General features: G+C 49.4%; 1 protein-coding gene across 1 annotated transcript in view; it reads left to right on the top strand.

Annotated features, from left to right (window-relative positions):
- LOC139232722 (sperm-egg fusion protein TMEM95-like) overlaps positions 1-26729 on the top strand; it is a 140499-nt gene that overhangs the window by 23037 nt on the left and 90733 nt on the right. Inside the window, exon 3 of the mRNA XM_070863227.1 lies at positions 19687-19782. The gene's annotated coding sequence lies outside the window, so the exon portion shown is untranslated. The remainder of the gene's footprint in view (positions 1-19686; positions 19783-26729) is intronic.

Below are 26729 nucleotides of genomic sequence, written 5' to 3'. Positions count from 1 at the left end.
CCCACTGAGCCGCAGCCGACACGGCTAATAGTTATTTCTGAAATCAGCGCTGCACATTCCAGCGTGATGTAATACGACCCTGTGCGTTTGCAGTGGGGCAAAACCATTTCGAAGGCTAACTTTTTCAGCTGTTGCTGCAGCCTTCATACCTTGATTGCTCTCATTTTCTAAAAAAAAATTCAACTCAAAATGTTGCTGGTTGCTTTCTGCAGCCCCTCGATGTGAGGAGTTCAGCTTGGGCCCATTCTGAAAGCCAAATCTGGGATTGGGGGACCACAGACAAGCTTAGAGAGACAGCTCAGGGGCCACTGTTCTGGCCACAAGTTGCAGCAGTGCTGGTGCCCACTCTATCTTTTGTGGATGTGTATCTGTAACTTTGTGAGCTTCCGTGGGCAGGTGGGGCTCTCACATTCCTCTTGCCTGCTATCTGGGCTCTGTAGTGTGTGGGGGGAGGGAGTGTCGGCAGTGAGCCAAGGAACAGGACGAGATCTGGCGGCATTTCTCCTCGGCCTGCCTCAGTGAATCCATCGTGAATTTAATTTTTGAACTGGGCTGTTTCCCACGGTGATTTCAACCCCACATAGCGCCGATGGGGAATCTGCCTGTAATTCCCCCCCGGAATAAACCATTAGTGTTTAAAAAAAAAAAAAATTGTTAATGGGATGTGGGCATCGCTGTCGAGGCTGGCATTTATTGCCCATCTCTAATTGCCCCTCGAGAAGGTGGTGGTGAGCCGCCTTCTTGAACCGCTGCAGTCCGTGTGGTGAAGGTGCTCCCACAGTGCTGTTCGGGAGGGAGTTCCAGGATTGTGACCCAGCGACGATGAAGGAATGGCTGATATATTTCCCAGGTCGGGATGGTGTGTGACTGGGAGGGGAACGTGGAGGTGGTGGTGTTCCCATGGACCTGCTGCCCTTGTCCTTCTAGGGGGTAGAGCTCACTGGTTTGGAAGGCGCTGTCGAAAAAGCCTTGGCGAGTTGCTGCAGTGCATCTTGTAGATGGTACACCGGTAGTGGAGGGAGTGAATGTTGAAGGTGGTGGGTAGCGTGCTGATCAAGCGGGCTGCTTTGTCCTGGATGATGTCGAGCTTGAGTGTTGTTGGAGCTGCATTCATCCAGGCAAGTGGTACACCTGACGTTGTCTTTTTTTAAACCAAAAATGTCAGGATGTACATGTGGTATAGACGCTATGCATAACTAAGTTCAGCATACAAAGTTATCTCTTCGGAGCCGACGTTTAGTGGTTAATGTTTTGTGGGTGCAGGACATTCTAAAAAGGGAGGGAGAACAGCCAGTTGTCGTGGTGCACGTTGGTACCAATGACATAGGTAAAAAAAGGGATGAGGTCCTACGAAATGAATTTAAGGAGCTAGGAGCTAAATTTAAAAAGTAGGACCTCAAAAGTAGTAATCTCGGGATTGCTACCAGTGCCACGTGCTAGTCAGAGTAGGAATCGCAGGATAGCTCAGATGAATACGTGGCTTGAGCAATGGTGCAGCAGGGAGGGATTCAAATTCCTGGGGCATTGGAACCGGTTCTGGGGGAGGTCTGCACCTGGGCAGAATCGGAACCAATGTCCTCGGGGGAGTGTTTGCTAGTGCTGTTGGGGAGGAGTTAAACTAATATGGCAGGGGGATGGGAACCAATGCAGGGAGATAGAGGGAAACAAAAAGGAGGCAAAAACAAAAGACAGAAAGGAGATGAGGAAAAGTGGAGGGCAGAGAAACCCAAGGCAAAGAACAAAAAGGGCCATTGTACAGCAAAATTCTAAAAGGACAGAGGGTGTTAAAAAAACAAGCCTAAAGGCTTTGTGTCTTAATGCAAGGAGTATCCGCAATAAGGTGGATGAATTAACTGTGTAAATAGATGTTAACAAATATGATGTGATTGGGATTATGGAGACGTGGCTCCAGGATGATCAGGGCTGGGAACTCAATATCCAGGGGTATTCAACATTCAGGAAGGATAGAATAAAAGGAAAAGGAGGTGGGGTAGCATTGCTGGTTAAGGAGGAGATTAAGGCAATAGTTAGGAAGGACATTAGCTTGGATGATGTGGAATCTATATGGGTAGAGCTGCAGAACACCAAAGGACAAAAAACGTTAGTGGGAGTTGTGTACAGACCTCCAAACAGTAGTAGTGATGTTGGGGAGGGCATCAAACATGAAATTAGGGGTGCGTGCAATAAAGGTGCAGCAGTTATAATGGGTGACTTTAATATGCACATAGATTGGGCTAACCAAACTGGAAGCAATACGGTGGAGGAGGATTTCCTGGAGTGCATAAGGGATGGTTTTTTAGACCAATATGTCGAGGAACCAACTAGGGGGGAGGCCATCTTAGACTGGGTGTTATGTAATGAGAGAGGATTAATTAGCAATCTCGTTGTGCGAGGCCCCTTGGGGAAGAGTGACCATAATATGGTGGAATTCTGCATTGGGATGGAGAATGAAACAGTTACTTCAGAGACCATGGTCCAGAACTTAAAGAAGGCTAACTTTGAAGGTATGAGGCGTGAATTGGCTGGGATGGATTGGCGAATGATACTGAAGGGGTTGACTGTGGATGGGCAATGGCAGACATTTAGAGACCGCATGGATGAACTACAACAATTGTACATTCCTGTCTGGCATAAAAATAAAAAAGGGAAGGTGGCTCAACCGTGGCTATCAAGGGAAATCAGGGATAGTATTAAAGCCAAGGAAGTGGCATACAAATTGGCCAGAAATAGCAGCGAACCTGGGGACTGGGAGAAATTTAGAACTCAGCAGAGGAGGACAAAGGGTTTGATTAGGGCAGGGAAAATGGAGTATGAGAAGAAGCTTGCAGGGAACATTAAGACGGATTGCAAAAGTTTCTATAGATATGTAAAGAGAAAAAGGTTAGTAAAGACAAACGTAGGTCCCCTGCAGTCAGAATCAGGGGAAGTCATAACGGGGAACAAAGAAATGGCGGACCAATTGAACAAGTACTTTGGTTCGGTATTCACGAAGGAGGACACGAACAACCTTCCGGTTATAAAAGGGGTCGGGGGGTCTAGTAAGGAGGAGGAACTGAGGGAAATCCTTATTAGCCGGGAAATTGTGTTGGGGAAATTGATGGGATTGAAGGCCGATAAATCCCCAGGGCCTGATGGACTGCATCCCAGAGTACTTAAGGAGGTGGCCTTGGAAATAGTGGATGCGTTGACAGTCATTTTCCAACATTTCATTGACTCTGGATCAGTTCCTATGGAGTGGAGGGTAGCCAATGTAACCCCACTTTTTAAAAAAGGAGGGAGAGAGAAAACAGGGAATTATAGACCGGTCAGCCTGACATCGGTAGTGGGTAAAATGATGGAATCAATTATTAAGGATGTCATAGCAGTGCATTTGGAAAGAGGTGACATGATAGGTCCAAGTCAGCATGGATTTGTGAAAGGGAAATCATGCTTGACAAATCTTCTGGAATTTTTTGAGGATGTTTCCAGTAGAGTGGATAAGGGAGAACCAGTTGAGGTGGTATATTTGGACTTTCAGAAGGCGTTCGACAAGGTCCCACACAAGAGATTGATGTGCAAAGTTAGAGCATATGGGATTGGGGGTAGTGTGCTGACATGGATTGAGAACTGGTTGTCAGACAGGAAGCAAAGAGTAGGAGTAAATGGGTACTTTTCAGAATGGCAGGCAGTGACTAGTGGGGTACCGCAAGGTTCTGATCTGGGGCCCCAGCTGTTTACACTGTACATTAATGATTTAGATGAGGGGATTAAATGTAGTATCTCCAAATTTGCGGATGACACTAAGTTGGGTGGCAGTGTGAGCTGCGAGGAGGATGCTGTGAGGCTGCAGAGCGACTTGGATAGGTTAGGTGAGTGGGCAAATGCATGGCAGATGAAGTATAATGTGGATAAATGTGAGGTTATCCACTTTGGTGGTAAAAACAGAGAGACAGACTATTATCTGAATGGTGACAGATTAGGAAAAGGGGAGGTGCAAAGAGACCTGGGTGTCATGGTACATCAGTCATTGAAGGTTGGCATGCAGGTGCAGCAGGCGGTTAAGAAAGCAAATGGCATGTTGGCCTTCATAGCAAGGGGATTTGAGTACAGGGGCAGGGAGGTGTTGCTACAGTTGTACAGGGCATTGGTGAGGCCACACCTGGAGTATTGTGTACAGTTTTGGTCTCCTAACCTGAGGAAGGACATTCTTGCTATTGAGGGAGTGCAGCGAAGGTTCACCAGACTGATTCCCGGGATGGCGGGACTGACCCATCAAGAAAGACTGGATCAACTGGGCTTGTATTCACTGGAGTTCAGAAGAATGAGAGGGGACATTTAAAATTCTGACGGGGTTAGACAGGTTAGATGCAGGAAGAATGTTCCCAATGTTGGGGAAGTCCAGAACCAGAGGTCACAGTCTAAGGATAAGGGGTAAGCCATTTAGGACCGAGATGCGGAGGAACTTCTTCACCCAGAGAGTGGTGAACCTGTGGAATTCTCTACCACAGAAAGTTGTTGAGGCCAATTCACTAAATATATTCAAAAAGGAGTTAGATGTAGTCCTTACTACTAGGGGGATCAAGGGGTATGGCGTGAAAGCAGGAAATGGGTACTGAAGTTGAATGTTCAGCCATGAACTCATTGAATGGCGGTGCAGGCTAGAAGGGCCGAATGGCCTACTCCTGCACCTATTTTCTATGTTTCTATGTTTCTAACCCATTCTACACCCTATCTATGTAGATATATAAAGGATTCCTGTTGGATACCGTATTTCAAGGGTGGTCTGAGCTGAATAATGCAGAAGCAACACTGGTTTCTGGTTTGTTCATTGAATAAGTATACCGTAGGACGGCTTTCTGAATTATGCTATTCTAAATAATATTTACAAATATAGGCTTCAAACATAGAGTAGAACTTTGAGGGGTGAAGGCTGAAATGTATTTGCTTCATGGGTTCTTTGCTTAAGAATTCATAGCAACACATTGCTATTATGCACTAGTTGGTTTATTAGCAAAAGGTTTAACAATCACATTTCACATTACACATTACACATTACCGGTTCATCCACCAGGCTCACACCCAGTGACAGTGGCTGAGGTTGGGAATTTTCTTTCATGAGGTCAGGTGAGTGGAATGTTTGTCATTGGTGTAATTCCACACAAAATGTATTGCCCCAGGCTGCTTGTCTTTTTCTCATATGGAATTGCACAATAATAGATACAGCGCTCAAGAAGAAAAACCCCATGGAAAATACTAACCAAATCATCAGCTCCCGATATCCAACAGAATAGCAACATGGCAGCAATGCTGATTCTAGTCCAGGCTGAAACAAACATCGAAAGCGGAATTAAGCCGATCAGTCAAATACCACTGAATGCTGCTCACGGTCAAGTGTAGACAGACGAATGAACTGTGGAGCATTTGACCCTGTCCGTGTAACATCCGCACACCACCAGGGATGGTGATGGGAAGTGGGAATTCTGGTCATCTATCCTCCCAGCACAGGATCACTGAGGCCAACTGGAGTGGCTCAACTACTGACATTAAATCCACACAAATTGAACTTTGGGTCTGTGCGCCTTGTGCCACACCCTGCAATGCATTTACCTGTTCAACCATCAGACAGCTACCTTGTAAGTGCTTTAAATGAAGAGGCATTTTAGTAACTGTTCATTTAAAATAGAAATATGGTTTTGTACAAGAACTGATTGCATTGTTAACCTCACCGAGAATGATGAGATCTGATTGATAAAGTATTCTACCGATCAACAATGTAGATGCGAAACTAGTACTGCATTTCTATTACATAATTGCTGACGGAGGCAACCCTAACTGGAAGTTGCCTTCATGCCTCCAGCAGCTCAAAGATCCACCTCAAGTGTTGGTTTCTGCTATGCCATCACTGGTACTGGATACCCGTTTTGGTGCTGACTGCAGGTATGGGCTAGCAGTCATTCATCACATGAAACTTCCTGTGGAAGATCTGAGGACAGAACCCAACCATTAACTGTACGACTCAACGATCCCTGTAGTGTAACCTATCCCTGATTAGGTGTATAATAAGAACATAACAATTAGGAGCAGGAGTCGGCCATTCAATGAGATCGTGGCTGATCATCTACCTCACTTTCACTTTCCTGAACAACCGCCATATCCCTTGATTCATTTAATATTCTAAAAATCTATCGATGTCTGTCTTGAATATACTCAACGACTGAGCCTCCACAGCCCTCTGGGATAGAGAATTCCAAAGATTCACCACCCTCTGAGTGATTATGTTTCTCCTCATCTCAGTCGTAAATGTGTGACCCCTGGTTCTATTCCCCAGCCAGAGGAAATATCCCCCCTGTATCTACCCTGTCATGCCCTGTAAGAATTGTGTATGTTTCAATGAGACCACCTCTCATTCTTCTAAACTCTAGGGAGTACAGGTCCAGTCTACTCGATCTCTCCTCATAGGACAATCCCCCCATCCCAGGAATCAGTCTGGTGAACCTTCGCTGCACTCCCTCTATGGCAAAGTATATCGTTCCTTCGGTAAGGAAACCAAAACTGTACACAATACTCCAGGTGTGGTCTCACCAGGGCCCTGTATAATTGCAGTAAGACATTTTTACCCTTGAACTCAAATCCTCTTGTAATAAAGGCCAACATTTAATTTGCTATCCTAATTGCTTGCTGTACCTGCATGTTAACGTTCTGTGATTTTTGTACAAGGACACCCAGGTCCCTCTGAACACCAACATTTCCCAATCTCTCAATACTCTGTTTTTCTATTTTTCTATTTTTCCTACCAAAGTGGATAATTTCACATTTCTCTGCATTATATTCCATTTGCCACATTCTTTGCCATATATAAAGATCACTGTTTCGGTGTCAGTAGACTGTGAAGCAGCAATACAGTTGAAGGCTTCAGATGCTTGGATGCAATGGTTGTAATCTACCAAAATTCCCTGGATTCTGGGACGGTCCCAGTGGATTGGAAAACTGCAAATGTAACGCCCCTATTTAAAAAAGGAGGCAGACAAAAAGCAGGAAATTATAGACCAGTTAGCCTAACATCTGTCATTGGGATAATGCTGGAGTCCATTATTAAGGAAGCCGTAGTGGAACATTTGGAAAAGCATAATTCAATCAAGCAGAGTCAGCATGGTTTTATGAAAGGGAAATCATGTTTGACAAATTTGCTGGAGTTCTTTGAAGATGTAACGAGCGGGGTGGATAAGGGAGAACCAGTGGGTGTGTGGTGTATTTGGATTTCCAGAAGGCATTCGATAAGGTGCCACATAAAAGGTAACTGCACAAGATAAAAGTTCACGGGGTTGGGGGTAATATATTAGCATGGATAGAGGATTGGCTAACAAACAGAAAACAGAGAGTAGGGATAAATGGGTCGTTTTCCGGTTGGCAAACAGTGTCTAGTGGGGTGCCGCAGGGATCAGTGCTGGGGCCTCAAGTAATTACAATCTATGTTAATGACTTGGATGAAGGGACCGAGTGTAATGTAGCCAAGTTTGCTGATGATACAAAGATGGGTGGGAAAGCAAGTTTTGAGGAGGACACAAAAAAACTGCAAAGGGATATAGAGATCCTAAGTTAGTGTGCAATAATTTGGCAGATGGAGTATAATGTGTGGTAAATGTGAGGTTATCCACTTTGGCAGAAATAATAGAAAAGCAAATTATAATTAAATGGAGAAAAATTGCAAAGTGCTGCAGTACAGAGAGACCTGGGGGTCCTTGTGCATGAAACACACAAAGTTAGTATGCAGCTACAGCAAGTGATCAGGAAGATCAATGGAATGTTGGCCTTTATTGCAAGGGGGATAGAGTACAAAAGCAGAGAAGTCCTGCTACAACTGTACAGGGTATTGGTGAGGCCACACCTGGAGTACTGCGTACAGTTTTGGACTTCGTATTTAGGGAAGGATATACTTGCATTAGATGCTGTTCAGAGAAGGTTCACTAGGTTGATTCCGGAGATAAAGGGGTTGACTTATGAAGATAGGTTGAGTAGGTTGGCCTATAAACATTGGAGTTCAGAAGAATGAGAGGTGATCTTATCGAAACATGTAAGATAATGAAGGGGCTCGACAAGGTGGATGCAGAGAGGATATTTCCACTCATAGGGGAGACTAGAACTAGGGGGCATAGTCTCAGAATAAGGGGCCGCCCATTTAAAACTGAGATGAGGAGAAATTTCTTCTCTCATAGAGGGTTGTAAATCTGTAAATTCTCTGCCCCAGAGAGCTGTGAGGCTGGGACATTGAATATATTTAAGGTGGAGAGAGACAGATTTTTGAGCGATAATGGAATAAAGGGTTATGGGAAGCGGGCAGGGAAGTGGAGTTGAGTCTATGATCAGATCAGCCATGATATTAAATGGCGGAGTAGGCTCGAGGGGCCAGGTAGCCTACTCCTGCTCCTATTTCTTATGTTCCTATAACGTCGTAAAATCAAGTGACTTGTGGAGTCAGTTGAGCCTTGACACTGATTACAGGCAGCAATCCCCTGCCGGGCCTGCCAACCTCTCCCATTATTGCAGAGAGAAAGCAGCTTTTCCTCTTTAACCGCTGATGGTTGTGAACATTGACCATGACCTGGAACCTCGCAACGTATCAGGGATTTAATCAGATCCTTTAGTGTGTCGCCATTTGAATCATAAATCAGCTGCAACTGTAAAAGGAGTAAAGTGTCTGACTTCCCATCACTTGTTGAAGGAGATACACTCCCTGTGGCTGTCCCGATAGAATTGGTGAAATAATTACTCGCGTTTGCAGCAAAATGATTCACCATCAGTTCAGCATATTAGGCAAGCACTGTATCTCTCATTAAAGCTCATTGAGCATTGTGCTGTGTTTAATGGTAATTCTCTTGAAATTAATCTCCAATGCAGTTTTGCTTTGGGGAAAACTCCAAAGTAATCCATGTGTAAATTTTAAGCAATTAATCAATAAAGCCTTTTCATTCTTCGATTACCAGGAGATCTAGGGAAACCCTTGGGCAACCATTTTAAAAGCTAGCATAATTTTGAAAGGCATATAATATGGCAGTAAAACAACTGAGGTGAGGGGCTGCTTTATTACTGTAATTGTTTTATACTGCCAGAATACAGTTGCATTATTGTAAATGTATTATTCCTATTAGCCCCATCTTCATTTTTTCCTAATTTCCTTTTCGTTTGTAGTTTAGCTTTGCTTTTACCAGATTTCTACCCAGTAAATCCCATTCTGGTCATTTTATATCTCTACATTTAAAAAAAAAACTTTACAAAACTTTACTTGACTTATTTACTGTGCCTCAGACATTACGCTCCAGTTGACAAGCAGTCCCTGTTGGTGGATGCCGTCGCAAATGGCGGCCTCACCTGGGTCAAAGCCATGAGTCGGAAAGCCGAGGCACTGCACAGTATCTGGGTGGGAAGAGGCCAGTATGGAGACAAAAGTATCGTCGAGCAAGCAGAAGATTATTTGGAATCAATTCCGAAACAGTTGGCCTGTGAATTGCTGAAACGGCCAATTTGTTCCTTTCCACTAATTGAGTGGCAGAAGCCCAGACTAGATTAACTGTATTAGGGGAACGGTAGCGTAGTGGTTATGTTACTGGACTAGTACTCCAGAGGCCTGAACGAATGATCCGGAGATACGCAGTTGGGGAAACTTAAATTCAGTTCATTAAATAAATCTGGAATAAAAAGCTCGTATCAGTAATGGTGACCATGCAACTACCGGATTGTCGTAAAAACCCATCGGGTTCACTAATGCCCCTTTAGGGAAGGAAATCTGCTGCCCTTACCTGGTCTGGGCGATATGTGACTCCAGACCCACAGCAATGTGGTTGACTCTTAACTGCCCCTCTGAAATGGCCCAGCGAGACACTCAAAGCTGCTATGACAAAGTCAGTACTGTGGGAGTACCTTCACGGGCTGCAGCGGTTCAAGAAGGTGATGCATTACTACCTTCTCATGGGTAATTAGGAAATGGGCAATAAATGTCGGCCTTGCCAGCGACACCCACATCTCATGAAAGAATAAATAACAAAAGAAGACGCTCCTCTTCTTTCCCCCTCCCCCCACCCACCCCCCCTCTACCAAGCGCAGGAGAGTAACTTTGCCTGCGTAACTGCCAACTAGTTGTGCTTGGTCACGATGACTCGCCCACCACCCGATTAATGGAGTGTTCAGAATGGTAACCGATGTGAAAAGTTGAGCAGAGTTGCCGCAGAATACCAAACATTATGAAAATGCTGCACTTGGGCCATTGTTTAAGGTAGGAAGTTCTGCTTGCATTGATATGAATTGTTAATTGCTTTGGCATCACGCTAAGTATCTGCTCCTGGCTGCTTTCTCGCTGTGTCTCCCCACCGCACTGGAGTCCAAGCACTGGAGTCCAAGCAATCTCTTTGGATTCTTACAATCATACACGTAGAATTGGAAACCTGGAACTCTCTCCCCAAAAAGCTGTTGAGGCTGGGCGTCAATTTAAATTTTGTTGGGTAAGGGTATTAAGAGTTTTGGAGCCAAAGCGGGTAGACGGAGTGAAGATACAGAATCAGCCGTGATCTAACTGAGTGGCGGAACAGGCTCGCTGGGCTGAATGGCCTCCTCCTGTTCCTATGTTCCCAATTCAGGAAAGAAAGGAGCTTGGGACACTAAAATTCATGCCTTAACTGATAAGGTGGTCCTCCCCTGTTGTGTCCTTAGATGCTCTAACAATGACTGCATAAGGCAGTGTGTTGTACTTGAACTGTAGTGACTAGTCCTTTATTAGTTAACTCCAGAGTGAGGATCACACCTGGTGGCCTGCCTTTTATACTAGGCCAGGCACACCTGTACTAGTAACCCATGAGTCTCCCACTGCTGTGCCCTCCGGTGGCACACCTTGATATAGAACCAACAGTGGTCATATAGGATACATGACATCTCCCCCACTGCTGTGTCCTGGGAGGGCTGCCATTGATTTTTCTCATCATTATAACAGCAGGCTAAAGTCAATTTTTCACATCCGAGGAAAGTTTAATCTGCAATGGCTGCTTCCTGTTTTAGTTCTCAGTCTTATATTCCCCTGCTTCAATCCCTGGGCACACAAGGGAACTTTTGAGATTTTTTTTAAAGTTATACAGTGGAAAAGGTTTCTCTGCTTAATTTGGCTAATCACATATTAAATCCTGGCCAACGCCAGTTGACTACAAATTGGAATGACTTTGGGGGAGGGCCTCAACCCTCTTGCTGGCTTCAGAACGTGTATCAAGGGCCGCACATTGTTCCCAGCATCAGAACCCACAGAAGTTGTCTCACGTCACTGCATCATTCCTTCCATTGCCAATAGCTCTCCACAACGGCCTGATCATGGGAAGGAAGTTGCAGCCTTAAGAATATCCAAGCTATATTCTTCTTACTTACAGACATGATGGTGTGGGGTCCAATTTGGTCAAGCAGTCCTGAACTACCATGTCTAACAGTAAAGAGTGTGAGCAGGGAGCATTGGCAGGCCAACTTGCCATAGAGATGCTGTTGTTGGCTCTTGGACCAGGGCGGTTAAATACTGATACCACATAACCGCCTAAGATGAACCTCGTTGATTCCTGAGATAAAATGGTTTGTTGTATGAAGAAAGTTTGGGCCTGTGCTCATTGGAGTTTAGAAGAATAAGAGGTGAACTTATTGAAACGTATAAGATTCTGAGGGGGCTTGACAGGGTAGATGCAGAGAGGATGTTTCCCCTCGTGGGGGAATCTAGAACGAGGGGGCATAGTTTCAGAATAAGGGGCCGCCCATTTAAAACCGAGATGAGGAATTTCTTCTCCCCGAGGGTTATGGGGAGCGGGCAGGGAAGTGGAGTTGAGGCCAAGATCAGATCAGTCATGATCTGATTGAATTGGCGGAGCAGGCTCGAGGGGCCGAATGGCCGACTCCTGCTCCTATTTCTTATGTCACAAATCGGTCGAACCTTTAAGTGCAGTCTGTGGGCGACAGTAGTTCCAGATAAGTCTGTTATTGGGACAAATTTTATTACCCAACCTTGCTGTACTCTGGATCTAGGCAGTATGAGGCTCCCAGCGTTAAACCACCTCCCTCTCAATCAACTTCCCTGCACCAAACAATCCAGCTGGACTTGTATACTCACAGTGCAGGATTCGCGGTATGCGCTGTACTGTGCCACGGCACGGCACGGTATACTGGCGCACCATTGCGCTACTATGCTGGGCAGCAATTCTACTGATGCTTCGATCAACGCCATGACAGTTGTACTTCAATACTAGAGAAAGCTCAATAATCAACATCGATCTGTCGGTGTGCTCGCACTCCATGGCAGTGGAGGGGATTTTGTCTGGGGAGTCCCTGCTTCGATGATGACCCTGGAGCGGCTGAGTCAGAGTGAGATGCTGTCACGGGGAGAGGAGAAGCGATCTTCTTGGGGGCGACCAGGTGGTTTCCAGTCCAGTGGGGGTTGAGGCAGAGTATGTAGCAAGTGGCTATTTTTTCAATGCCACCTTGCTACACCTGCGATTCGCCTTTGGAGCACGTGATGGATGAGATAATGGCTGTATTCGTTCTCTATAACTCGGGTTAAACGACTATCAGAGTGTGCCTGCCAAATGGTGCCATTGATTGAATTTAAATTGTTTTGGTTGTGGGGCAGGGAAGAGACCCATCTCAGCGAGTGCAGTGTGGTGATGTGGTACGGTTGGAGGCTAGCCACTGTTGCGTTCCGAGCCCCTCAGCCTGACTATTTTGGACAGCTCTGAACAGGTCTAAGATCTCCGCAAGGCAGCATCTTCACACACACAGCAGAAGGGGAGATATATGCATGGCAACCCGGATCTTTTTTGGGTGCTTCCTAGCTCCACTTGACGGAAGCCTTGGTGTAGATCAACTCCCTTTTGACCTTTGGGGAGCTTGAGGTTGATTATAACTGAAGAAATGACACTCTATCCTAATTGTGTTGTACGTCATCCTGCATTATAACTGCGCATCTAAAATAGTTCATTGCCTGTGAAGCACTTTGGGACATCCTGAGGACATGAAAGGCACTGTTTAAACTTGAGTTCTTGCTTTATAAAGAAAGCCTTCACAATTACCGGACGTCCCAAAGCGCTTTACAGCCAATGAAGTACTTTTGAAGTGTGGTCACTGTTGTAATGTACGAAATGTGGCAGCCAATTTGCGCACAGCAAGCTCCCAAAAACAACAATATGATAATGACCAGTGTGTAGATTAAGGGATAAATATTCACCAGGATACGGGATATCTCCCGTACTCTTCTGCGAAATAGTGTCATAGGCTCGTTTACGTCCACTTGGGAGAACAGACAGGGCCTCGGTTTAACGGCTCATCTGAAAGACGGCACCTCCGACAGTGTAGCGCTTCCTCAGCACTTCGCTGGAGTATCAGCCTCGATTTTTTGCGCTCAAGTCCCAAGAGTGGGACATGAATCTACGACCTTTTGACTCTGAGGCGAGTGTGCTACTCACTGAACCACAGCACTCCGACAGCGCGCCCCTCCGACAGCGCGCCGCTCCCTCAGTACCGCCCCTCCGACAGTGCGCCGCTCCCTCAGTGCCGCTCCCTCAGTACCGCCCCTCCGACAGTGCGGCACTCCCTCAGTACTGCCCCTCCGACAATGCAGCACTCCCTCAGTAGTGCCCCTCCGACAGTGCGGCACTCCCTCAGTACTGCACTGAGAGTGTCGGCCTCGATGTTTGTGCTCAAATCCCTGGAGTGGGACTTGAACCCACAACCTTCTGACTCAGAGGCAAGAGTACTACACACTGAGCCACAGCTGACACTACAATTATATCATTTGTTTGTTCCGGAAACTGTGGAGATAGTTTTTTAATGCTTCTTGAATGAAATCAGTATTTGTTTGTGTCCTGCACTGAGTTCGTTCCTTTGATTACTGGCTTTAGCTGCCCTTAAATGACAGGCCTTTCTAACTCATAACACATTGCAGCGTCTTAATGTGCGTCCCTTCAATAGATAACTTTAAAAACTGTAAACTATATGAAATATAAATGCGAAACATTATGCAGACTGAAAGATTATCCTCGAGGATTGCATGTTCTCAAATTAATTGCAATCTTCCTACATGCATCTAGAGCGAACCCCATACTTTTTTTTTGCCAAATACACACACAACAGTTTTATTAACAATCCCACACTCAGAACAAGAGTTCTTAGCTCACAGCACAATCGCTCAAGCCCCAAGAACAGCACGGTATTTGCTAAAACAGTGGGCTCTCTACCATCTCATTCAACCAGCTCGCGTTGTGTCTGTTCCATTGAACTGTGCAGGGAGCCCAGACAGAGCTCCGAATTCCACATCTGGGGTTCCAGCAGGTCATATTCTTCCGGCCATATTTGGTCTTTGATGTCCTTTGGGTATGTCTGTATCAATTTGACGAGCCCCATCAAATGCCATGGATTCCTGTGGACGGGAAGTGCCAAAATCTAAATGAAAAGCAATGTTTGGCCTCCTGCGGCTGTCGAATATACGCCCAAGGGATTCATCGGAAGAAGATAGCTGCTCTGGAGGTTTTTAGATGATGAGTATGTTGGGACGGTTTCACACAGTGCTGTTACTGGCTAGTCTTCCCTGGCTTCTGTAATGCTGCCCTAGAGGAGAATACTCTGCCGATTGGGAAATTACTGTAGCAGTGCATCTGTGACCAGGGAACCTTGGTTTGCAAGCTTTGGCACATGCTTTTTGACCACCTAAGTCTGCCCTCCCCAGGGTGCTTTATATTTCCCTGTCGAAGGGAGGACTGCATGAAGGAGCAAGTGGTGATCCTTGAGCTTGTTGTACAAGTACCAGCTGACCAAGGCTATTTCAGTCATGGCTGGCTTGACCAAGCGCATTATGACCACGTTCAAGCAGAGTTCCACACGTGATTCCTTTTGCAGCTGAAAAACCCTACACATGCTTAGAGATAAAGGCCCCAGAGAACAGGAGCAACAACTTATATTTAGAAAGCGCCTTTAACTTAGTGAAACGTCTCAAGGCACTTCACAGGAGTACTATAAGATTTCTAAAATTGGACACAGAGCTGCATAAGGAGAAATTAGCGCAGGTGACCAAAAGCTTGGTCAAAGAGGTCGGTTTTAAGGAGGTTGTTGAAGGACGATGGAGAGGTGGAGATGTTTAGGCAGGGAGTTCCAGAGCTTGGGGCCCAGGCAACAGAAGGCACTGCTGCCAATTGTTGAGCGATTATAATCGACTGCTCAAGAGGGCAGAATTAGAGGAGCGCAGACATCTCGGGGGTGGGGGGGTGGGGCGTTGTGGAAGGATTCCTCCTATCTCTGTAATCAGGAGATTAGAGATAGGGAGGGGCGAGGGCCATGGAAGGATTTGAAAACAAGGTTGCAAATTTTGAAATTGAGGCATTGCTTAACCGGGAGCCATGATCTTATTGAATGGCAGAGCAGGCTCGAGGGGCCGTATGGCCCACTCCTGCTCCTATTTCTTATGTTCTTATATAGGTCAGGAAGCACAGGGGTGATGGGTGAGCGGGACTTGATGCGAGTTAGGACACGGGCAGCCGAGTTCATACAATCAAAGGAATTTACAGCACGGAAGGAGGCCATTTCGACACACAATATCCGTGCCGGCCGATCAAGAGCTACCCAGCCTAATCCCACTTTCCAGCTCTGGGTCCGTAGCCCTGTAGGTTGCGACACTACAAGTGCACATCCAAGTACTTTTTAAATGTGGTGAGGGTTTCTGCTTCTACCACCCTTTCAGGCAGTGAGTTCCAGACCACCACCACCCTCGAGGTGAAGAAATATCCCCTCTAAACCTCCTTCCAGTTACTTTAAATCTATGCCTCCTGTTGACCCCTCTGCTAAGGGAAATAGGTCTGTCCTATCCATTCTATCCAGGCCCCTCATAATTCTATACACGTCAATAAGGACTCCCTCAGCCTCCACTGCTGCAAAGAAAACAACCCCAGCCTATCCAATCTTTCTTCACAGCTAAAATTCTCCAGTTCTATGTTTCTATGTCCAGGCAACAAACTCGTAAAGCTCCTCTGTACCCCCTCTAGTGCAATCACGTATTTCCTGTAATGTGGTGATCTTTGCAGCGCGCCAGTTGCAGGAAAAATGTAGGGAGCAGCACCAGCCCTTCTACATGGCCTTTTTCGATCTTACAAAGGCCTTTGACACTGTCAACCGTGAGTGTCTATGGAGCGTCCTCCTCCATTTCGGATGCCCTCAAAAGTTTGTCAACATCCTTCATCTGCTTCACGATGATATGCAGGCCGTGATCCTTACCAACGGATCCATTACAGACCCAATCCAGGTCCGGACCGGGGTCAAACAGGGCTGCGTTGTCGCTCCAACCCTCTTCTCAATCTTCTTCGCCGCCATGCTCCACCTCACAACCCACAAGCTCCCCGCTGGAGTGGAATTAAACTACAGAACTAGTGGGAAGCTGTTTAACCTACGCCACCTCCAGGCCAGGTCCAAGATCACCCCAACCTCTGTCATTGAGCTGCAGTATGCAGACTATGCCTGTACATTCAGAGGCTGAACTCCAGGATATAGTCAATGTATTCATTGAGGTATATGAAAGAATGGGCCTTACGCTTAACACCCGTAAGACAAATGTCCTTCACCAGCCTGTCATCGCCGCACAGCACTGGCCTCCAATCATCAAGATCCACGGCGTGGCTCTGGACAACGTGGACCATTTCCCACATCTCGGGAGCCTCTTATCAACAAAGGCAGACGTTGATGCGGAGATTCAGCATCGCCTCCAGTGCAGCCTTCGGCCATCTGAGGAAAAGAGAGTTTGAAGACCAGGCCCTCAAATCTACCACCAAACTCATCGTCTACAGAGCTGTAGTAATACCTGCCCTCCTGTATGGGTCTGAGGCATGGACGATGTATAGAAGGCACCTCAAGTCGCTGGAGATTATGTCACCAGCGATGTCCCCGCAAGATCCTGCAAATCCCCTGGGAGGACAGGCACACCAACATCAGTGTCCTCGACCAGGCCAACATCCCCAGTATTGAAGCACTGACCACACTCGATCAGCTTCGCTGGGTAGGCCACATAGTTCGCATGCCAGACACGAGACTCCCTGAGCAAATGGTTTATGCGGAGCTCCTTCATGGTAAACGAGCCAAAGGAGGACAGCGAAAACGTTATAAGGACACCCTCAAAGCCTCCCTGGTAAAGTGCGACATCACCACTGACACCTGGGAGACCCTGGCCGCAGACCGCCCGAGGTGGAGAAAGTGCATCCGGGAGGGCGTTGAGCTCTTCGAGTCTCGACGCAAGGAGCATGAAGAGGCCAAGCGCAGGCAGCGGAAGGAGCGCGCGGCAAATCAGCCCCACCCACCCCTTCCCTCGACGTATGTCTGACCTATCTGTAACAGGGTCTGTGGCTCTCGTATCGAACTGTTCAGCCATCAAAGGACTCACTTTGGGAGTGGAAGCAAGTCCTCCTCGATTCCAAGGGACTGCCTCTGATGATGATGATGACCAGAACCGCATGCAGTACTCCAGCTGTGGCCTGACTAGTGTTTTATACAGTTCCAGCATAACTTCCCTGTGCCTCAGCTAATAAAGGAAAGCATTCCGTATGCCTTATCTACCTGTCCGGCTACCTTTAAGGATCTGTGAACAATCACTCCAAGGTCCCTCTGTTTCTCCACACCTCTCGGTATCCTCCCATTTATTATATATGTCGCGCCTCTCCAAATGCATTTTCACTTTTTTAAAAAAACTGTGTCACTGGATAAGGAACCTGTACATATAGCTTCTGAACCCATTCATCATCCCCATCATAGGCAGTCCCTCGGAATCGAGGAAGACTTGCTTCCACTCTTAACATGAGTCCTTAGGTGGCTGAACAGTCCAATACGAGAGCCACAGTCCCTGTCACAGGTGGGACAGACAGTGGTTGAGGGAAAGGGAGGGTGGGACAGGTTTGCCGCACGCTCCTTCCGCTGCCTGTGCTTGGTTTCTGCATGCTCTCGGCGATGAGACTCGAGGTGCTCAGTGCCCTCCCCGATGCACTTCCTCCACTTAGGGCGGACTGACCTTTGGCCAGGGACTCCCAGGTGTCGGTGGGGAGGTTGCACTTTATCAGGGAGGCGTTGAGGGTGTCCTTGTAACGTTTCCTCTGCCCGCCTTTGGCTCATTTGCCGTGAAGGAGTTCCGAGTAGAGCGCTTGCTTTGGGAATCTTGTGTTTGGCATGCGGACAATGTGGCCTGCCCAGCGGAGCTGGTCGAGTGTGGTCAGTGCTTCATTGCTGGGGATGTTGGCCTGGCCAACCCATTCACGAACTAGTCGGCACCTACTACCTATCTAATTGCGCTCGACAATCCTGTCATTTCAGATGTCCATGCCCATCTAGTTGGTGTACGCAGGCTGGCACGGCAGCACGTGTCAAACTTGGGCGTGAACTTTTCTACACCGCGTTCTTGCTGTTTATGTTTCTGTATACTTCTAATCTCATATCGAGTTGCCCTAATTGCTCAGCGTTTCAGTTGAGTAACGAGTATTGTAGCTATACTGCTTCAGTAGCAAGAGTAGCTGAATCTGGAACATGAGCCAGTCTCCTGCGAGAGAGTCTGTAGAATCTCTGCACAGGAGATGAAATCAATATAAATGGACGTAGAGAAATTAGAAGGAAAGACTTGCATCTCTACAGCGCCTTTCATGACCTGAGGACATCCCAAAGCGCTTTACAGCCAATGAAGTTCTTTTTTGAAGTGCAGTCACTGTTGTAATGTGGGAAACGCAGCAGCCAATTTGCGCACAGCAAGCTCCCACACACAGCAATGTGATAATGACCAGAATATCTGTTTTAGTTATGTTGATTGAGGGATAAATATTAGCCCAGGACACCGGGGATAACTCGCCTGCTCTTCTTCGAAATAGTAGCTATGGGATCTTTAAGGTTCACCTGAGAGGGCAGACGGGGCCTCGATTTAACATCTCATCTGAAAGACAACACATCCGACAGTGCGGCGCTCGCTCAGTACTGCCCCTCCGACAGTGCAGCGCTTGCTCAGTAGTGCCCCTCCGACAGTGCGGCGCTCCCTCAGCGCTGCCCCTCCGACAGTGCGGCGCTGCCCCTCCGACAGTGCGGCGCTCCCTCAGCGCTGCCCCTCCGACAGTGCGGCGCTCCCTCAGCGCTGCCCCTCCGACAGTGCGGCGCTCCCTCAGCGCTGCCCCTCCGACAGTGCGGCGCTCCCTCAGCGCTGCCCCTCCGACAATGCGGCGCTCCCTCAGCGCTGCCCCTCCGACAGTGCGGCGTTCCCTCAGCACTGCACTGCAGTGTCAGCCTAGATTTATGTGCTCAAGTTCCTGGAGTGGGACTTGAACCAACAACCTTCTGCGATGAGACTCGAGGTGCTCAGTGCCCTCCCCGAGTGACACCCATTGAGCCACGGAAGTCTTCTATACAGCACGCAATTGCGGTACATTGTTGCACAGTCAGTAACACTTCTCTGACGCCTTCTTTCTGTCACTCTGTGGCCCAAAGTTAAACAGCAAAGATGTAGGAAACATGTAATACAAAAGCACGGAAAGCGGTTCAAAAATTAACAAAGAGAAACTAGGAAGAAATGGAGAAAATAAAACAACTGGTCAGAATAATCAATCTGAAAGTGCAACTTCTGACTTCAGTGTCATCGCTTCGATGCCACCTTGCCTTCTGGATCCAAAGCATGAATTACTTTCCCTTGTTTCCTAGGTTGGCCGGCGTGTGTGTGTGTGTGTGAAGGAAGCAAGCGACCACCTCTTCTCAGAGGGCCAGATTTGTGTTGACGATGGCATTCCACCCAATTCAGTAAGTGAAACGTCGACATTCTCCACATTCAGCGAGTCAGTCCCTGCAGCTACTGGTCTGATAGCAAATCACAGGGACACACTGGCCCGTTTGAGACGGGGTAAATCGTGCCGTTCGGTTCCCGGTCCTGGGCAAACTCCATCCTAGTGCTTTATCTAAAGCGGTGGGCATGCGACACTGTTGAATGTTAGAAAAAGGAACAAAGATAACTTTATAAAAAACACACAAAATGCACGCACTATACTGATGTGCAGTTTGGTTCCTGGTCTCGACCTCTGCAAACGGCTGGTGCAAGATCCTGTGCCATCTTTATTACAGTCCCGCCCTCGCCAGAACAGAAAATAATAACTGCGTAGCACGAGGGCTGGGATATTTGTCTTGCAGTAAGTTGCCTGCGAACTGAAACAAATTGTACACACACACACTGCGCTCCGTACTGCTCATGCTGCACCCGTTGCAGATCCACAGCCAGCAAGGGAACTCTGCACCCCGCCCCCCCCTCAGCGGGAGGTAGATGCAGAGAGGATGTTTCATAGAAACATAGAAAATAGGTGCAGGAGTAGGCCATTCGGCCCTTTGAGCCTGCACCGCCATTCAATGAGTTCATGGCTGAACATGCAACTTCAGTACCCAATTCCTGCTTTCTCGCCATACCCCTTGATCCCCCTAGTAGTAAGGACTACATCTAACACCTTTTTGAATATATTTAGTGAATTGGCCTCAACAACTTTCTGTGGTAGAGAATTCCACAGGTTCACCACTCTCTGGGTGAAGAAGTTTCTCCTCATCTCGGTCCTAAATGGCTTACCCCTTATCCTTAGGCTGTGTGACCTCTGGTTCTGGACTCCCCTCGTGGGGGGAGTCTAGAACTAGGGGGCACGGTCTCAGAATAAGGGGCCGCCCATTTAAAACGGAGATGAGGAGGAATTTCTTCTCTCAGAAGGGTGGTGAATCTGCGGAATTCTCTGCCCCAGAGAGCTGTGGAGGCTGGGTCAGTGAATATATTTAAGGTGGAGATGGACAGATTTTTGAACGATAAGGGAGTCGAGGGTTATGGGGAGCGGGGCAGGGAAGTGGAGCTGAGGACAGGATCGGATCAGCCATGATATTGAATGGCGGAGCAGGCTTGAGGGGCCGAATGGCCAAGTCCTGCTCCTATTTCTTATGTCCAGATTGGACATGGGTCAGGCAGAAACACGCATGCTGAGTTTTCACAGCATTTTCTGAGTTACAGCATCTTGCTTTTAGGAATAAGAAGAGTGGTTCTCTCCTCTCTTCCCCCACCTCCCCTGCTGTGGATTGCGGAGTATACACATCATCTTGTAGCGCTGTTACTTGTATTTTCTTTTAATCCCTGCCCGTGTCTTGCTATAAAGGGTCATTTCTTCGAATTCCTGCAGCACGGGGTGAGTGTGATGTGGATATGCGCCTGTGATTGCCCACACAGCGAGTCCCTGATTTCTAGAAGATTTAAAGTAACCGGCAGGATTTTTAGAAGGGATTTGAGGGTGGTGGGGGCCTGGAACTCACGGCCTGAAAGGGTGGTAGAGGCAGAAACCCTGACCACCATTTAAAAAGTACTTGGATGAGCACCTGAAGTGCCGTAACCTGCAGGGCTACGGACCGAGAGCTGGAAAGTGGGATTAGGCTGGATAGCTCTTTGTCGGCCGGCATGGACACGATGGGCCGAATGGCCTCCTTCCATGCTGTAAATTTCTGACACTGAGATGTTGTTGCCGTGTGGGGGGCGGGGGGGGACACACTATTGTAGCAACAGTTTTGTTGTAATGGGGCCTTTTCACCTGCTCCAAGGGAGCTGGGAAGGCTGCAGCTCCCCTAACAGCATTCTCTTGACTTGCAGTCCCAACTGGGTCTTACATCCTACAGCTGCGCGGGCAATGGACAGAGGCCTGGAGCAACTGGGAGCAGCATGCTTAAAAAAAAATTTTTAAAAATTACATACGCTCCTAATGCGTTGTTAAATGTTTGTTTCCCAGTGACCTGCTGAAGGGAATTGCGGAGTTGTCGCAGACTGTCTCCGCTTATCCACCATCCCAAAGCACCTGGCATGGAGAATGCCTTGACGGGTAAAGGGGAGGTGGGCCACATAAATCGCCCAGTCTGTTTTCATAGAATCACAGAAATTTACAGCACGGAAGGAGGCCATTCGGCCCATCGTGTCTGCGCCGGCCGACAAAGAGCTACCCGGCCTAATCCCACTTTCCAGCTCTAGGTCTGTAGCCCTGCAGGTTACGGCACTTCAAGTACACATCCAGGTACTTTTTAAATGTGGTGAGGGTTTCTGCCTCTACCACCCTTTCAGACAGTGAGTTCCAGACCCCCACCACCCCCTGGGTGAAAAAACGACCCCTCAAATCCCCTCTAAACCTCCTACCATTTACTTTAAATCTGTGCCCCCTGGTTGTTGACCCCTCTGCTAAGGGAAACCGGTCCTTCCTATCCACTCTATCTGGGCCCCATATAATTCTATACACCTCAATAAGGTCTCCCCTCTACCTGCTCTGTTCCAAAGAAAACAACCCAGCCTGTCCAATCTGTCCTCATCGCTAAAACTCTCCAGTTCAGGCCACATCCTGGTAAATCTCCTGTACCCTCTCTTGTGCAATCACATCTTTCCTGTAACGTGACCAAGACTGCACGCAGTACTCCAGCTGTGGCCATTTTGTGGAGACCACTGATCTACAGGTGGATGGATACAAGCAGATGATGGACTAAATGCTATGTAATCAATAAAATAAAATAGTTACTTGTGGAGATGGATTTCAGGTTTGTGGACACAGTGGCCCATTCTATAGAAATACCGTGTTGATGCAGTGATTCTAACGTTCACTTTACAGCCTTTTCTCCACTTCTTCAAGGACAAAGCACGGGGCGGTAAAGTTTGTGCCTGGGAACAGTTTGTGCTTCGGTCATCAAAATTCATCAGCTGGACCCTGAGTGTGGGGCGGAGTGCTAAGGGAGGCGTTACACACCTCTCGTCGGGCGCTAGGCCAGCTGAGCATGCGAAAATCCCGAGCTAAACAGCCGGCCCAGGAGCACTCTGAGAGGGGCCTGAGGAAAAGAAAAAATACCAGAAGCATTTCCAATACACAGCCCACACCACCATAACATAAATCGCAAAAAAAAAGCAAAGATAAAACAATCAAACTTTTACCTGAGCTGGGCATTGCTTAACTCTCTGCAGCCGTTATCGGTCGGAATGACTGTTTTTGCAGGTGGTCACTGTGGGGGCGCGATGCGGGTCGGGCGGTGTCGCAACCAGGGGCGTTGCAAACAGGTGCAGGCAGCTCTTCTGGTCGGTGCTGCTCCGCACCGCCACAAAACCAGCACCGGAAATCACCGCGGGGCGCTGGAGGCTGACCGCACGGCCAGAAGTGCTCGTTGCCGCCGCTCTGGGACGAAAACAGAAGCACACGTCACCAGAAAAAAACAGCTCATTATCTTTGGAGAAGGAGAGGAGGAAAATACACCATATTCGGTAAAGTGGGGTTGATGTGTGAAAAGGTGTGACTTTGTCAGCCCAGCCTCTGTCTCTACAACAAGCCACATGGAATGAGTAGTTCGTGCAGCCCACGTTTTCAGCTGGCTGTAGAGAGCGACGACAAACGATTATCCACTGCTCCGAATGAACTGTTGCTAAATGTTATTCTTCATGTTTATTTCAGGGTGACCTGCTAAAGACAATTGCTGGATTCTCACCGACAGTCTGCGCGCAAATCCTTCTTCCCAAAATACCTGCATTCACCACAGCAGCACATCATGGTTTGCATGCATGTAGTAAATATTCAAACCATTGTGTGCTGTTATGAGGAGTGCGGGGCGGTCTGGGTGACAGTGGGAGAAATCCGTCATTGGGGTTTGTATGGAATGGCAATATTTTCCACCTTACATGTCGCTCTTTCCTCCCCTCTAAATCATCGTTATCCAAGGCAAGGCCTCCGTCGATTCAGACCCTAACTGTACTGTACCCTGCTATTTGGGAATCAGCCCATTCTCCTGTCAGTGTCTCTCTGTCTCTCTGTCTCTCTCTCTCTCTCTCTCTCTCTCACTCTTTCTCTCTCTCTCTCTCTCTCTCGCTCTCTCTCTCTCTCTCTCTCGCTCTCTCTCACTCTCTCTGTCCGTCTCACTCTCTCTGTCCGTCTCACTCTCTCTGTCCGTCTCACCCTCTCTGTCCGTCTCTCCATCCCTCCCCGTCTCTCTCCATCCCTCCCCGTCTCTCTCCATCCCTCCCCGTCTCTCTCCATCCCTCCCCGTCTCTCTCCCTCCCTCCCCGTCTCTCTCCCTCCCTCCCCGTCTCTCTCCCTCCCTCCCCGTCTCTCTCCCTCCCTCCCCGTCTCTCTCCCTCCCTCCCCGTCTCTCTCCCTCCCTCCCCGTCTCTCTCCCTCCCTCCCCGTCTCTCTCCCTCCCTCCCCGTCTCTCTCCCTCCCTCCCCGTCTCTCTCCCTCCCTCCCCGTCTCTCTCCCTCCCTCCCCGTCTCTCTCCCTCCCTCCCCGTCTCTCTCCCTCCCTCCCCGTCTCTCTCCCTCCCTCCCCGTCTCTCTCTCTCCCTCCCTCCCCGTCTCTCTCTCTCCCTCCCTCCCCGTCTCTCTCTCTCCCTCCCTCCCCGTCTCTCTCCCTCCCTCCCCGTCTCTCTCTCTCCCTCCCTCCCCGTCTCTCTCTCTCCCTCCCTCCCCGTCTCTCTCTCTCCCTCCCTCCCCGTCTCTCTCTCTCCCTCCCTCCCCGTCTCTCTCTCTCCCTCCCTCCCCGTCTCTCTCCCTCCCTCCCCGTCTCTCTCCCTCCCTCCCCGTCTCTCTCCCTCCCTCCCCGTCTCTCTCCCTCCCTCCCCGTCTCTCTCCCTCCCTCCCCGTCTCTCTCCCTCCCTCCCCGTCTCTCTCCCTCCCTCCCCGTCTCTCTCCCTCCCTCCCCGTCTCTCTCCCTCCCCCTCCCTCCCCGTCTCTCTCCCTCCCTCCCCCGTCTCTCTCCCTCCCTCCCCGTCTCTCTCCCTCCCTCCCCGTCTCTCTCCCTCCCTCCCTCCTCCCGTCTCTCTCCCTCCCTCCCCGTCTCTCTCCCTCCCTCCCCGTCTCTCTCCCTCCCTCCCCGTCTCTCTCTCCCTCCCTCCCCGTCTCTCTCCTCCCCCCTCCCTCCCCGTCTCTCTCTCTCTCCCTCCCCGTCTCTCTCCTCCTCCCTCCCTCCCTCCCGTCTCTCTCCTCTCTCCTGTCCGTCTCTCTCTCTCCCTCCCCCCTCCTGTCCGTCTCTCTCTCTCTCCCTGTCCGTCTCTCTCTCTCTCTCTCTCCCTGTCCGTCTCTCTCTCTCTCTCTCTCCCTGTCCGTCTCTCTCTCTCTCTCTCTCTCCCTGCCCGTCTCTCTCTCTCTCTCCCTGTCCGTCTCTCTCTCTCTCCCTGTCCGTCTCTCTCTCTCTCCCTGTCCGTCTCTCTCTCTCTCCCTGTCCGTCTCTCTCTCTCTCCCTGTCCGTCTCTCTCTCTCTCCCTGTCCGTCTCTCTCTCTCTCTCCCTGTCCGTCTCTCTCTCTCTCTCTCTCCCCTGTCCGTCTCTCTCCTCTCTCTCCCTGTCCGTCTCTCTCTCTCTCCCTGTCCGTCTCTCTCTCTCTCTCTTTCCTGTCCGTCTCTCTCTCTCTCTCCTGTCCGTCTCTCTCTCTCCTGTCCGTCTCTCTCTCTCTCCCTGTCCGTCTCTCTCTCTCCCTGTCCGTCTCTCTCTCTCTCCCTGTCCGTCTCTCTCTCTCTCCCTGTCCGTCTCTCTCTCTCTCCCTGTCCGTCTCTCTCTCTCTCCCTGTCCGTCTCTCTCTCTCTCTCTCTCTCTCCCCTGTCCGTCTCTCTCTCTCTCTCTCTCTCTCTCCCTGTCCGTCTCTCTCTCTCTCTCTCTCCCTGTCCGTCTCTCTCTCTCTCTCTCTCTCCCTGTCCGTCTCTCTCTCTCTCTCTCTCTCTCTCTCCCTGTCCGTCTCTCTCTCTCTCCCTGTCCGTCTCTCTCTCTCTCCCTGTCCGTCTCTCTCTCCCTGTCCGTCTCTCTCTCTCTCTCTCCCCTGTCCGTCTCTCTCTCTCTCTCTCTCCCTGTCCGTCTCTCTCTCTCTCCCTGTCCGTCTCTCTCTCTCTCCCTGTCCGTCTCTCTCTCTCTCCCTGTCCTCTCTCTCTCCCTGTCCGTCTCTCTCTCTCCCCTCCCTGTCCCTCTCTCTCCCCCTCCCTGTCCCTCTCTCTCCTCCCTCCCTGTCCCTCTCTCTCCCCCTCCCTGTCCCTCTCTCTCCCCCTCCCTGTCCCTCTCTCTCCCCCTCCCTGTCCCTCTCTCTCCCCCTCCCTGTCCCTCTCTCTCCCCCTCCCTGTCCCTCTCTCTCCCCTCCCTGTCCCTCTCTCTCCCCCTCCCTGTCCCTCTCTCTCCCCCTCCCTGTCCCTCTCTCTCCCCCTCCCTGTCCCTCTCTCTCCCCCTCCCTGTCCCTCTCTCTCCCCCTCCCTGTCCCTCTCTCTCCCCCTCCCTGTCCCTCTCTCTCCCCCTCCCTGTCCCTCTCTCTCCCCCTCCCTGTCCCTCTCTCTCCCCCTCCCTGTCCCTCTCTCTCCCCCTCCCTGTCCCTCTCTCTCCCCCTCCCTGTCCCTCTCTCTCCCCCTCCCTGTCCCTCTCTCTCCCCCTCCCTGTCCCTCTCTCTCCCCCTCCCTGTCCCTCTCTCTCCCCCTCCCTGTCCCTCTCTCTCCCCCTCCCTGTCCCTCTCTCTCCCCCTCCCTGTCCCTCTCTTCCCCCTCCCTGTCCCTCTCTCTCCCCCTCCCTGTCCCTCTCTCTCCCCCTCCCTGTCCCTCTCTCTCCCCCTCCCTGTCCCTCTCTCTCCCCCTCTCTGTCCCTCTCTCTCCCCTCCCTGTCCTCTCTCTCCTCTCCTGTCCCTCTCTCTCCCCTCTCCCCTTCTGTCCTCTCCTCTCCCCCTCCCAATTACTGTCTCCTCCCTTCCCCCCCCA

Source organism: Pristiophorus japonicus, chromosome 20, assembly GCF_044704955.1.
Source record: "Pristiophorus japonicus isolate sPriJap1 chromosome 20, sPriJap1.hap1, whole genome shotgun sequence".
Classification (NCBI taxonomy): domain Eukaryota; kingdom Metazoa; phylum Chordata; class Chondrichthyes; family Pristiophoridae; genus Pristiophorus; species Pristiophorus japonicus.
This window is presented reverse-complemented; position numbering and strand designations above follow the sequence as displayed.